At 37.1% G+C, this 12581-nt stretch overlaps 1 long non-coding RNA gene across 1 annotated transcript; it reads right to left on the bottom strand.

The window, feature by feature from the left end:
• Nucleotides 1–1752: 1752 nt before the first annotated feature.
• On the bottom strand, nucleotides 1753–6198 carry LOC147832899 (uncharacterized). Its single transcript, XR_015515187.1, has 2 exons — nucleotides 3641–6198; nucleotides 1753–3282 (listed from the first exon to the last, which is right to left on the bottom strand). It is a non-coding gene; the product is annotated as an uncharacterized LOC147832899 (long non-coding RNA).
• Nucleotides 6199–12581: the final 6383 nt, after the last annotated feature.

Genomic DNA, 12581 nt, shown 5'->3' on the forward strand with positions numbered 1-12581 from the left:
CATTTAATTGAATATATAAAAATCAGTGGATATTATCGATGCATTTGTTGGGTAAAATTGCTACTTTTTATTGCCATTCATCGTGTTTTTGGTCATCATCAATGTAATGCCACTTTAAATGACCGTGAGTAGCATGTCAAAAATAGACCCAGCACCAAAACTATTGTGACACTGCTGCTTTATCGACGATCACGCTTCGCACTGACACGCTGCTTCTGTGTGCAGTATAAAAGCTCTAATCTGTTAACATGGATGCTAAAAAGACACGCGCTGCTCATGCTTGCTGTGTAAAACAGGCTTTTGACAGATGGCTGAAGGTCAGAAAACTTTGGCCACTTTAAATGGTCAACGACTGTTCACCAGTGGCGCCTGCAGCCGTACGGCTGTACGCACTGTGCGTACCTACCATGAGAGGGCAGGAATTAATGGCGCTTATTTATTTATTTATTACATCATTTAAATTGATTATTAAACAGTATAAACTACAATATAGTGACAAATCAAGAAAGAATGAGAATAAATAAAGGTGTACGTTTGTGTGTTTTAAAGTGTGTATGTACTTGCATGGTGGAAGATGGGTAAAGAAATCTATTGGCTTTAGTTTTGCTGGCTGTTTTTCTGCACACTAAAAATTAATTCAATTCAATTCAGATAGCTATTGTTTAAAACAAGTTTTTTTTACGGAAATGCTATGTTGAAACTTCTACTATGGGAATTTCATAAGAAGCCAATCATCTGAAAGAGCAATAAAACGGGCCAATGAAATGCCAATGAATTGGTGGTGTCAGCGTACAAAGCTGGCAGCAATCACAATCATCAGACAGATCAGATCCAGCTGCTGTGCAGCCTCTTCGTATGGAACGGAATCATTCAAGGTGTTTTAAACAATTTTATCTGACAGACTGGCATAACTAAGCAGACATCTCCATTCTCATAAAGAGTTTCTGAGTTTTCTCACCCTTCCAACCGAGTTTGTGCCACCGAGGTAATGTGGGAACATGTTCAGTGTAGTTGTAAATATTGTAAATGCCTGTCCTGCTTATTCAAATTGTTTGATTAAATTAAATTGTAATTGACTGGAGCAACATGGAAAATTGTTTAATATAGGCTTCTCTGAAATTGAATATTTCACTTTAATTTTATTTAGGCTAGATTATTATTTCATTGACAATCAAGTTCGTGATTTGGTATTGTTGAAGCATAGGCCTAGCGGATTTGTTTTGATGCACTTCACCTCAAATGTTGTTTGTTTTTCTATTTTATTTAGAAGATAACTGACCAAGAAAAATATGTAAACAAAGAGACAAACTATATACGAAATTCATTTTAAAAGATTTTTTTTCCAAGAAAAATGTACAAATTATATTTTGTTTGAGCCCGTCCACTACTCAACTTCTGCGGATGGATGATTTTCAGTCAGTGAAGAGTAAGGATTTTATTGTTGGTTCACTAATTGAAATGTATTACAATCTTCTGTCATATATTTTCAATTTATATATATATATATATATATATATATATATATATTCTTCATTGTTGCTGATGTGCTTTAATTACATTTAGATTTCAACAAAAGATTGAAATTAAAAAGGAAACAAATTATGCCGTAAAGAATGCCTTTGAAAAATCCTGGAGCCGCTCCTGCTGCTCACAATGCTATTTGACTAACAGGTTATCCAACCAGTCACGTTTCCTTTTGTGCTGTGTGATGTTTAAGGTTGTGGAAATATTTACAGAGTAACAGCCCAGGCGGCACGCAACCATGCATCATTTATTAACTAGCCTCTTTAAAATGTACAACAATGACCCATCAATATGCTTAATGATCTGTCAGCAAAACATATAGGAAGTAGTAGGACATTGATTATTTTGTTGATGAATTTTTAAATAAAGCTCACGCAGACTGGGATGACAATTAAGTGAAAGTTTCCATTGTTCTATAAATGCAAATGATGTATTTGTGGAATAATGTATTTATGACCAACATTACACAATATCAAATTTTTTTCTCTGCCATTAGAAAAAAAAGAAGTATTAGCATACCTGCGTGCAACAAAACGGGTTGAAGCTTTTATGCAGTGAGTTTTGCATACTTTTAATAATCCTGCATTCACGTCATGTAAGTAAATGCTAATCGTCACAAAGTTATCCCTACAATAACAGACAGGTGTGTAGGCTGTAAATTACTCAATCACGAGTGTCTCAAATTTAACTAGGAATTTTAAGAATCCTGCATGTAAAACATCTATTAATGAGCATCCCAGTTCTTTTTTTTTTTTTATTGATTAAACTTGTTTACCGGCTGGTTAAGACTGTTGCAAACTCGACTCCCAAAAATCAGAGGATAACTGAGTATCTGCTGAAGTGTTTCCAGAAACGCTGCAGACATCTGAGGCTGAGAATAAATAACATTCAACTTTCGAATTCTAGTAGTGAGGAAATGTCACAATTATTTCTAATTTCACTAGATTTCCAGCATTCACTGAGCTCCTGAGAGCTTCCCATTCTTTCACAAATGTTTGAAGATTTTCTACAGATTTTCTACATGGAAGTGATTAAACAATGTTATTCAGTTATTTAGAGGGGTGTCCCAAAACATATGGCAAAATATTGAAGATCAAATTTTATCAAAAAGTTTGTGGAGATTACATGACTAATTATCAACCATGAAAAATGAGTTAATCTATGAGTTTGTGACTTATGAAGGTGCATCCACTCCAGAATAATTATGTAATTTGGCTCTGGCTGCATTCTGTACAAAATACTAGAAAGTAATCAGAATATTAGCTTCTACTTTCTTCTTGCTCTATTTGAAACTATTTTAAATTGTTCTTTTTTCGATCATGAAGTTCTCAGCTTGTGATTAGCCAGGATATGTCCAGATGTTAACAGTGGACCTCATAGGCAGTAGACCCCTGAATGACCTGTTTTGATGTCCTCCCATTGAGTTTTCCTACACGGAAGCATGAAAAATGAAAGAGCAAAAGGGTTTGTGTTGCCAAGAAAGTTAGGAAATGGAAAAGGAGGGGGCAGAGATGTCACGCTGATTCATGGAATGCAGCAAATTATACATGATGCATGCAGCATGTGATAAAAATTCAAAGGGAAAACTTTGCCCAAAGCACCCACAGTCTCATTATGGACAATAAACATTTAATTTTCACAGAACTTAGATTGGGTTAGATTCAACTTTATTGCCAATGTGCAGAGTAAAAATGAAATTCAGTTAGCATTTAGAAGTGCAAATAAGAAGGTTTATTCATCCATTCATTTTCTTTTTGGCTTGGTCCCTTCATAAATCAATGGTCGCCACGGTGGAATGAACCGCCAACTTATCCAGCATATGTTTTACACAGCAGTTGCCCTTTCAGCTGCAACCCATCAATGGGAAACACAATACACTCTAATTCACACACATACACTACGGACAATTATGGACAATTTAGACATGTACCACATGTCTTTGGACTTGAGCGGGAAACCTGAGCACCCGGAAAAAAAACCCTCATCAAAACGGGGAGAACATGCAAACTCCGCACAGAAATGGCAACCGACCCAGCCGAGGCTCGAACCAGCGACCTTCTTGCTGTGAGGCGACAGCACTACGTACTGCCCCACCCTAAGAAGGTGTGTAAATTACAAATGGTCAATGACCAGTGCAAATAGCATTACGATATGATAGAATAAAATAGCAAAATATGAGCAGAGAAAGTAGTGTGTGTGTGTGTGTAGTGAGAATGAGGTTATTGTACAGTGCATTTTTAAAGCATTAGATGATCCATCAAGGGAAATGTTCAACACCTGAAATTCAAATTTAAATGTTAATTTGCCTGAAATTCAGTTAAATTTTAAAATAATAAGAAAACATTTTACTTATATATGTGCTTTTCTAAAACCAAAAGCTCTTCAACAACAGAGAAGTCAAACATGCAATTACATGCAAGGATTCAACACAGAAAAAAAATTATATAATATAAAAATACATTAGAATGTTTAGGAATCTAAAAATGCAGTCTTAAAAGGATGAGTTTCTAAGATCTTCTTTGGGCTAGCTAGTGTGGAAGTATTTCTTCCACACTTTAGTGTGGGAGCATTCCATAACCTGGGTGCAGCAACAGAGAAGGCTTCCCCCCTTTGATTTTAATCTACATGGTGGCTGTTGAATTGTGAGAGTATCAACAGACCGCAGGGAACAAGAAGGGGTGTACTGAGAGACAATGTCACAGATATTGGAGTACCATGTAGGGCAGCAGTTCCCAAACTAGGGTGTGTGCACCCCTAGAAGTGTGCAGTCTGACCACCAGGGGCGTGCAAGAGAATGTTTGTAATGGCTGAAAATTTTTATCTTTTATTATTTTCATGCACTCTCATGTCATATTTTTGTGAGTAAAGAAATTCACTGAAAGAGAAAAAAAGTCACACTACAAATTGTAATATACAACCTATACATACACACTCATCTCGCGGTTTAAAGTCTGCGTCACAATAGCCCCGCCCTTTCCCATTATGGGCTAAGCGATAGTACAATTGTAATTTTTTTTTACTTACTATATTCATTAAAACGAACACCTGGTTAAAAACTGGCACTTTAAAGAAGCCAAGTTACAGTAGGGATGAACCATCTACATCAGCCTTTTCTATGAAGATGTGAGAAAACTGAAGTGATTGCCTTTGGGAACAGAGATGAGGTTCTCAAGGTGAATGTGTACCTTGGCTCTAAAGGTCAAACAACAAAAAATAAGGTCAAGAATCTTGGTGAAACTCTGGAGTCAGATCTGAGTTTCAGTAGTCTTGTCAAAGCAATCCGTAAATCAGCATACTATCATCTCAAAAACATTGCAAGAAGTAGATGCTTTGTTTCCAGTTAAGACTTGGAGAAACTTCCTCATGCTTTTATCAGCAGCAGGTTGGATTACTGTAAGGCCCTCCTCACCGACCTTCCCGATGAGCACTTTGCTACGTCCGACAGATCACACTAATATGTCTTTCTGATCTTTTCCATTCTTTTACAAACTGTTTTTTGAAACACATTTTAATCTGTTTTTATCCGTTTTTAATAATTTTTATTATTTTATTGCTGTTTATGTAAAGCACCTTGAATTGCCACTGTGTATGAAATGTGCTATATATATAAACTTGCCTTGCCTTGATTTCATGGGGACTTATTATGAGGATACTGCCATGTTTAAAAAAAAAGTCAATTGAAATAAAATGAATTAAGAAAGAAATGAAGATGACGTGACAAGATGATTTACAGGGCATGTAACCTGAATGGTCTGTTATTGAGAGAGTGGTATGTCCAAAAGCTAACGTTATAAAAAGTATGTACTTTTTAGGAGCATAATGAATCTGGTATCGCTATGCAATTTTCCAGAAAACCAGTCAAAAATCGATTTTGCTAAGTTTTCGAAAGAGCATTTCAGTCCATCCCCTCTGAAACAACACTTGTATTTGCAGACTAAATAGAGGCCTTAAATGCTTCGTTTTGCCACTTGAGTCTTAAAGACTCCTATAATGTCTCCCAGATAAAAGAGGAGACACAATCAGGTAGACAATACTTTATATTCATTCTCTTCAGGCAGCATTTGTGCTAATTTAAAACAAAGTATGATTGATAGTGTGGGTACAAGAGAGATCAGAGGGGCAAACACAAAGGAACTTAACTAGCCATGCACTCCATTGCTATCCTATTGATGTAGATCAGAGAAAGAGAGAGTTTGTTTGTTTGCGTGTGGTGCTTTGTTAGCAGGTGGTCCACAATCTGCTCTTTATTCTTTAAGTTTTGAGTTTGTGGTTTGTCCACCAATTTGTTTGATGGGAGAATGGAGAAGATGTGGTTACTGATCCTAAATGTCTGTGGTTTGAGAGATTCCAGGATCTTGTTACAGATGGAGGATCTGATGCTAAGATCAAAGAGCTCAGAGATTAGCTTTGATCACAGTATTAAAGGTGAAACTGAAAAAGCATATGCTGGTTCTATCTAGGTGCGTTCTGGGCAAAGTGGATAGCTAAGACAATGGCATTCTCAGTTCACCTGTTAGATATTTTGGTGAATGGAGTGATAGAGGTAAGTTTTATGTGATTTATAGAGGGGTCTTTCAGTGATTTAAATACACAATAAGATCTATCCATTTCCTGTCTTGCTATTCAAAAAGATCTGACAATAGCAGTAAGTACAAGAAGGGATTGTATCTAGATCAGTGGTTCTCAAACTTTTTTCACCAAGTACCACCTTAGAAAAAAATTGTCTCTCCAAGTACCACCTTACGATGCTATTTTTTAACCAGTATTAAAAAATAGCGTGGTAGCCCTAATTGAGCAGCTACAGGTGTGCACAGTTTTAAAATGATGCAGATTAATTCCTATTATTAAGAATATGTATTATTATCAGTCACTTTAAACATTTGTGATAGTCTGAACATTAACTGTGCTTGCAGATAAAAAAAAAAGTTTTAGTTAAAATGTGCTTTTAAAAGTTCATAAAAAAATGACCTGTTCTTAAAAAGTAAAAAGAAAACTGCTGTACTTAAATCTAAAGTATTCATTGTAGCCTATTCATCAAAAGCTGGAGATTTTGCTTGGACCTTATGAATATAGGATATATGTCATATTCCTACACTTTCAGACAATCTTGAAATATATGTTAAATGTACATATGACAGGGTTCATACAGGCACAGCCTAATGAAAATCAATTCCAGCACCTATTTTTTTTTTTTCAAGACTGACATGCTATGTATTGAAGACCTGAAAAGTATTCTCAGCAACCCATAAAACATTGCATAGGAATAGATACAAATAAAAATCATTAAAAATAATATTTATTAATCATATATTAATAATATAATAAACCTGCACTAAATGCTTGTGAAGTCTTTTTTGTACTCAGGTAAAAATACTGTTACACTGCTAAAACAACACACATTTTAGTAAATAATACTAATAGGTAAAAGTACAAAGTACTCTTTTAAAAAGTACTAGTTGGTTACTTTTGGAAAAAAAAACTGATTTTCATTATAAAATAACTTTTTTACGTGTAAACCTGATTGAATGGTTTAATTGCTTAAATCCCAAAGCTGCATGTATAGGAAATTGCACTAACAAAGGAAGTATGGTCGATTTTTCCTTTCATGACAATTATTCTTTTTCAATAGCACTGGTAAAACTACCAAATAATCTTTAAGGCCATAGAGACACTTTTTGCCCATTTTTTAAAACGATATTTACAAGCTTTGAAAGGTTTAATTGAAGTATATGGTAAAAAGATTTAAATTTAGCCTTTTATTTGCATATTTTACACTATTTTTCTTTACAATATGGCAAATTTGTTTCTTAAAAAGCTGTACATCACATGTAGATTTTATTTTACATTTAACCTAATCTAAAATAGAAACTAAAAAAAAAATACAAGTACACTGTCAGTAAAAAAATAAAATAAAACAAATGACTTCATTTTACTTGAGGTATTTGAAATATGACAACACTACATTTATCAAAGCAGTGCTTTTAAAGCCTTATTGTTAATTTTGAAAAATAAACAATAAGTAACAATGGATTGCTTTGATCTGTAATGCTTTAGGACAGATCAGAATACAGCTAAATTTATAAATCACACAAATACCTCATCCAGAAACATTTCCAGCATAATTCTTTTGTCGTAAAGAAATAAAAAAAAGTTCCACCTTTGCTAAAAGTAAGTTTCACTTCACAACACAGCCAAATAAGACCATTAGCATTTTCATCGATCATGTATAATCTATTTCTAAATACTTGATAACTTTGAATACTTTTGAATAAATTTAGTCAAGGAACAAAGATAAATAATGTCTACTTTAATAGTAGAAAGACCGCGATTGTATTCAATCTGAGCACACATGCGATCTTGAGAGCACTTGCAGTACATTTGAAAAAAAAAAAAGCCTATTTAAGAGCTCGCATATCTGTTTTAGCGATTTGCGTACATGAATGCGCTCTCTCGTGTTAAAATAAAGCACTCGCCACATTTGCAGAGATGAGTAATTGCGCAATACCTTCATTCCCGCGCCGCCATTCAGAATGTATTTAGAGGAGTGACAGGTCAGAGGCGAGTCGACTCGCTGTCGGAGAGCGAAACGTATATGTGTTTTTGTATTATATCACAATCATAGATCCTCCTGTATTTTTAGTGTCTGTTTTTATAGTAATTAAATAGATTTAAGTGATGTTGTAAAATCGTGCATGTGGCCAACTAGAAAACCAATTATTAGTGATAAGAAAAAGTCTAGAATGTGTGCAAAACTCTGTTGTTAGGTCTATTAAATGCCTGCTAAGTACAAAATAATTGAATGTTTGGCCATATTTTTATAGTATGCTTTTAAAATGACAAATTTAGAATCTTAGAATCTAATTGTATTACAACATAAAATATCAGGCTTAAAAAGTACAAACATTTAAATGCCACCAGCCTAGCCTTAGCTTTCTCTACTGTATGTGTATGTCTTTAATATACTGTGCCTGTATTTTTGTTTGGCATGCATTAATCTGATCAACATCACTGGTATTTCATTTTGTTCTCATATTCCTATGAATAACAACAATCCTATCACTGCAAAACATGCTTCTGCAGGGCCTATGCTGGCTTTTTGCGGTCACAGTGAGGTATGACCAGCCCAGGCCTAGTGTGATCTAGTCCAGGTGTGGCCCACAGCTGTAGGCTCACCATTGGCTCTGTGTGGGCAGGCCACACAAGAGGACTATTAATCCCATAATGTCAGCCTGTTCCTTGCATGCTCTTGCAGGGCCCATGCCTGCTTTTTATGGGGACAATAGGTTTAAAGTCTGCCCACACTAAATCTAAATGGACTCAGTGCTGGTTTGTCTGGTTGTGGCCCACAGTTGTAGGTTGACTGCAGGATCTGTGTGAGCAGGCCATGATATTTTTTTCTAGGATTTTGCAGGCATTGTGTTGGCAGCCCACTTTAGTTTTCCATGCAATTAAAGCAGCACTACCCCTTTTTACTGACTTGTTGAGAGACCTCAGCGTTGCTCATTTTCCCCCTGAAATTAGAAGAATTTTCTTCTACAATGATCATTTTTCTCAGGTTGCTATGTGCAGATTCAGTAATTTCGCTTTTATGGCAAATAAGAGATTCTTTTATTTTATTAAGTGAACTGAAAAGAGACATCATAATTTCTTTCAGCAGCAGTCAGTTTAAGAGAAAAATAAGCAGAAGGGTGGAGTTTACCTGGATTTCCATGACGTTGTGGGAGGACAGCTCCAATGCCACAGTCTGAAGCATCCACTTCCACAATGAAGGGTAGTTCCAGATTCCAGTTGATTTTACATGGCTTGAGGTAAGGGGGGCTGCAGTAAGGCTGTAGTTTCTAATGAACCTGCGATAAAAGTTAGCAAACTCCCAAAAAAGTTGTAGTTCTTTCACAGTTTTGGGGAGAGGCCAAACAGTGACTGCCTGTACCCTACAATCGTTCATTTACACTCCTTGATGGCTGATAATATATCCCAAGAACTTGGTTTTGGACATATGGAATTCACATTTCTCTAGTTTGGCGTAGAGATGGTTCTGTTGCAAGCGTGCTAAGACTGCTTTGACATCCTTGATATGTTGCTCTAGGTTGGGAGAATAAATCAAAATTTCTTTTATTTAAGCTATGACACATTTGTTCAGCAGGTCTCTGAATATTTCATTTATGAAGGATTGGAAGACAGCAGGTGAGTTAGCAAGTCCATAGGGCATAACGAGGTTTTCATAGTGCCCCTAATGGTCAAGAATGCGGTTTTCCATTCGTCGCCCTCTCAAATACGAATAAGGTTATAAGCACTCCTAAGGTCAGGTTTAATATAGATATGGGCATCACGTAATTGTTCCAGGGCTGGAGGGACCAGGGGAAGAGGGTAGCGATACTTGACGGTGATATTATTCAATCCTTTGTAGTCAATACAAGGAAGTAGGCCTCCATCCTTCTTTCCTATAAAGAAGAATCCCGCTGCGGCAGGGGAAGTGGAGGGTTGAATGTAACCCGATGCTAGGGCCTCCTCAACGTAGGTTTTCATGGCCTGTGTTTCAGGGCAAGACAGGGGATAAACTTTACTTTTAGGTGAAGACATATTAGGCAACAGTTTAATTGCACAGTCCCAAGATCGCTGAGGTGGTAGTTGAGCTGCTTTGGACTTGCTGAACAACTCTGCATATTCTGCATAGGCTGGTGGTAACATGATTTGTGATTGGACTTCTGGGCTTTCTATGCTAGTGGATAGGCAATGTAGAGACAAGAGGTTAGTAAAGCATTGTTGATGGCAATGCGTTGACCAGCGTGTGAGTTTACCTTTATTCCAGGAGATGGTTGGGTCATGGATGGTAAGCCATGGGTGCCCTAAAATTACTTCATATTTGCATGATTTGACAACGTAGAAAGTTATGGTCTCCTTATGGAAGAGTCAAATGCAAAGTGACATGGGTTGAGTAATGGCTGTTATCCTAGAACCAATAGTACCATTGTCAACGGTGGTTGTGCTGATGGCGGGGACACAGGGGCATGTTGTAGCATTTAATGTGTTGATTAGTTCTTGGCTAACAACATTTACTGCTGATCCAGATGTCGAAACCCATTGAGAGGTAGTATCAAAACTTACCTCACAGCTCAAAAGAAAACTGTGGTTAGAAGTAGTAGGAAGTTCAATGGTACTCACACTGTATTTAGCTTGGGAGGATTGGCTGGTCTTGTGGGGATAGAAAACAGAGCGATGATTCTCCTATCCACAGTTGTAACACAGGTTTTCATGCTGACAATGGTCTCTTTCCTTAGTTGAGAGACGAGCGGCTGCCATTTGCCTGGGTTGGAGAGTGTCTGGGCTTGTTCCAGGTTGGTTGCTTGTTGTTTATAAAGGTGTTCTTGGTTATGTAGCAAATAATCTATCTTGATGGCCAGGGTGTGTCACTGTATGTAGTATCTACCGCCTTGCAGGCTAGTTTGGTTTGTATTTTCGTATCTAATCCCCACTTAATAAATGCTGCTTTGAGGGCAACATAGTTCCATCCACTTTGAGCTGCCAGCGTTCTGAATTCAATAGCGTAGTCAGCTGCGGTGCGTACTCCTTGTTTTAAGTTTAGGAGACGCTTAGAAATTACCTGCCCCCCTTCAAGATAAGCCAACACCTCATGTAGTTGGGAGATAAAACAATCAAACAATGTTTGTATGTTAGCATGACTCTCCCAAACCGCTGATGCCCAATCTAGGGCTCGTCCAGTTAACAATGACATTAACACTGCACACTTCTGAGTCTCTTGCACATAAGTATCAGGTTGGTTGGTAAAGAATATTTTACACTGGCGAACAGACCCACGGCATTGCTCAGGTGAGCCATCAAATTTGTTAGGCTAAGCTTATCTTACCGGAGAGCTTTGAGGAGAAGGAAGTGACCGGATGTATTGAGTAAGGTGATCGTTGACATTTGATAATTGCATCTGTAATAATTACATATTTCATGCTTTGTTTATTCTCCACAAATAAACATGTAGCAAATTATAATAATAATGTCGATTAACTTGCACATGTATCCACATTAATAATCTGTCACAAATTATACTGTAGATTAAAGTGCTCGCATATCTACACCATTATTACTGTAGTAAATTAGCTCAAAGTTATTCTTCCCGCACCTTTTCCGCCGTTATAATGTTGCGAGTTATGATTTAGATTTCAATGCTCGCGTACCTACTGGAACATTATATAGCAGGCTAGCTTAGCGGGAGGAAGATTCAATTGAACGGGGCTTCAAATGAATCGACTCTTTTGATCCGAACAAACGAATCGTTCAGCGATGCTATCAACATAAAATTTGAGCAGGGTAGCAAGATCAAAGTTCAAGACATTAGATTCATTAATATACACAGGCACCTTTCTTTATACAAAATTAAACTTTAGTGACTAATCTAAGAGAAACTAACACCTAACACAAACACACATTCATACAAGCATAGGGAAGAGTAACGTGAGGTAAGAGGTTGAGAAGGTGTAATGATGGGAAAGCCTCGGAGTTTGTAAGAACAAACCAAGCAAACCAAACGTAATCAAATTTAATATAACCCTTCTATTGTCTCTTTAGGGCTGAATTTAGTTCACACCAGTTTAGATGCTGGGAGAAAGGTGTAACTTGCGGTCTGTTTGTTATGTCCGAGCTCCCGTTGTTAAAGCACGTGGTTGGCTGGCTGATCCTTTGTTCTCCACGAGGCTTGTAGTGTTTGAAGTTGCAAAAAGGATTCTGGGCGGTGAAATATCTGAGCGTGGTGCGATTAACCTTTTCTGTCTGGGTTTCTGCCTACTTTCTTGGAGGTTTCTCATTCTCTGAGGAAGTTGTATAGAGTTGAAGAAAGTTTAAAGCAACGTGTTTCCAGAGCAGAGAGGGCGGTTGCCTGGAGTTGGGGGAGAGAGGTTGAACAGAGCGGGTGCGAAGAGAGATCCCAAGAGCGTTTCAAAGAGAAGAGAGAGCAAGTTTAGCTTGGTCCTAACTTATAGGGTGGGTTCAGATTCACCCTCCATGGAAAGTTGACCAATTAAAAGCTAACTTCCTGGAATATTAAATTT

The sequence above is a fragment of the Danio rerio genome, chromosome 18 (genome assembly GCF_052040795.2).
Source record: "Danio rerio strain M-AB ecotype USA chromosome 18, GRCz13ab, whole genome shotgun sequence".
Classification (NCBI taxonomy): domain Eukaryota; kingdom Metazoa; phylum Chordata; class Actinopteri; order Cypriniformes; family Danionidae; genus Danio; species Danio rerio.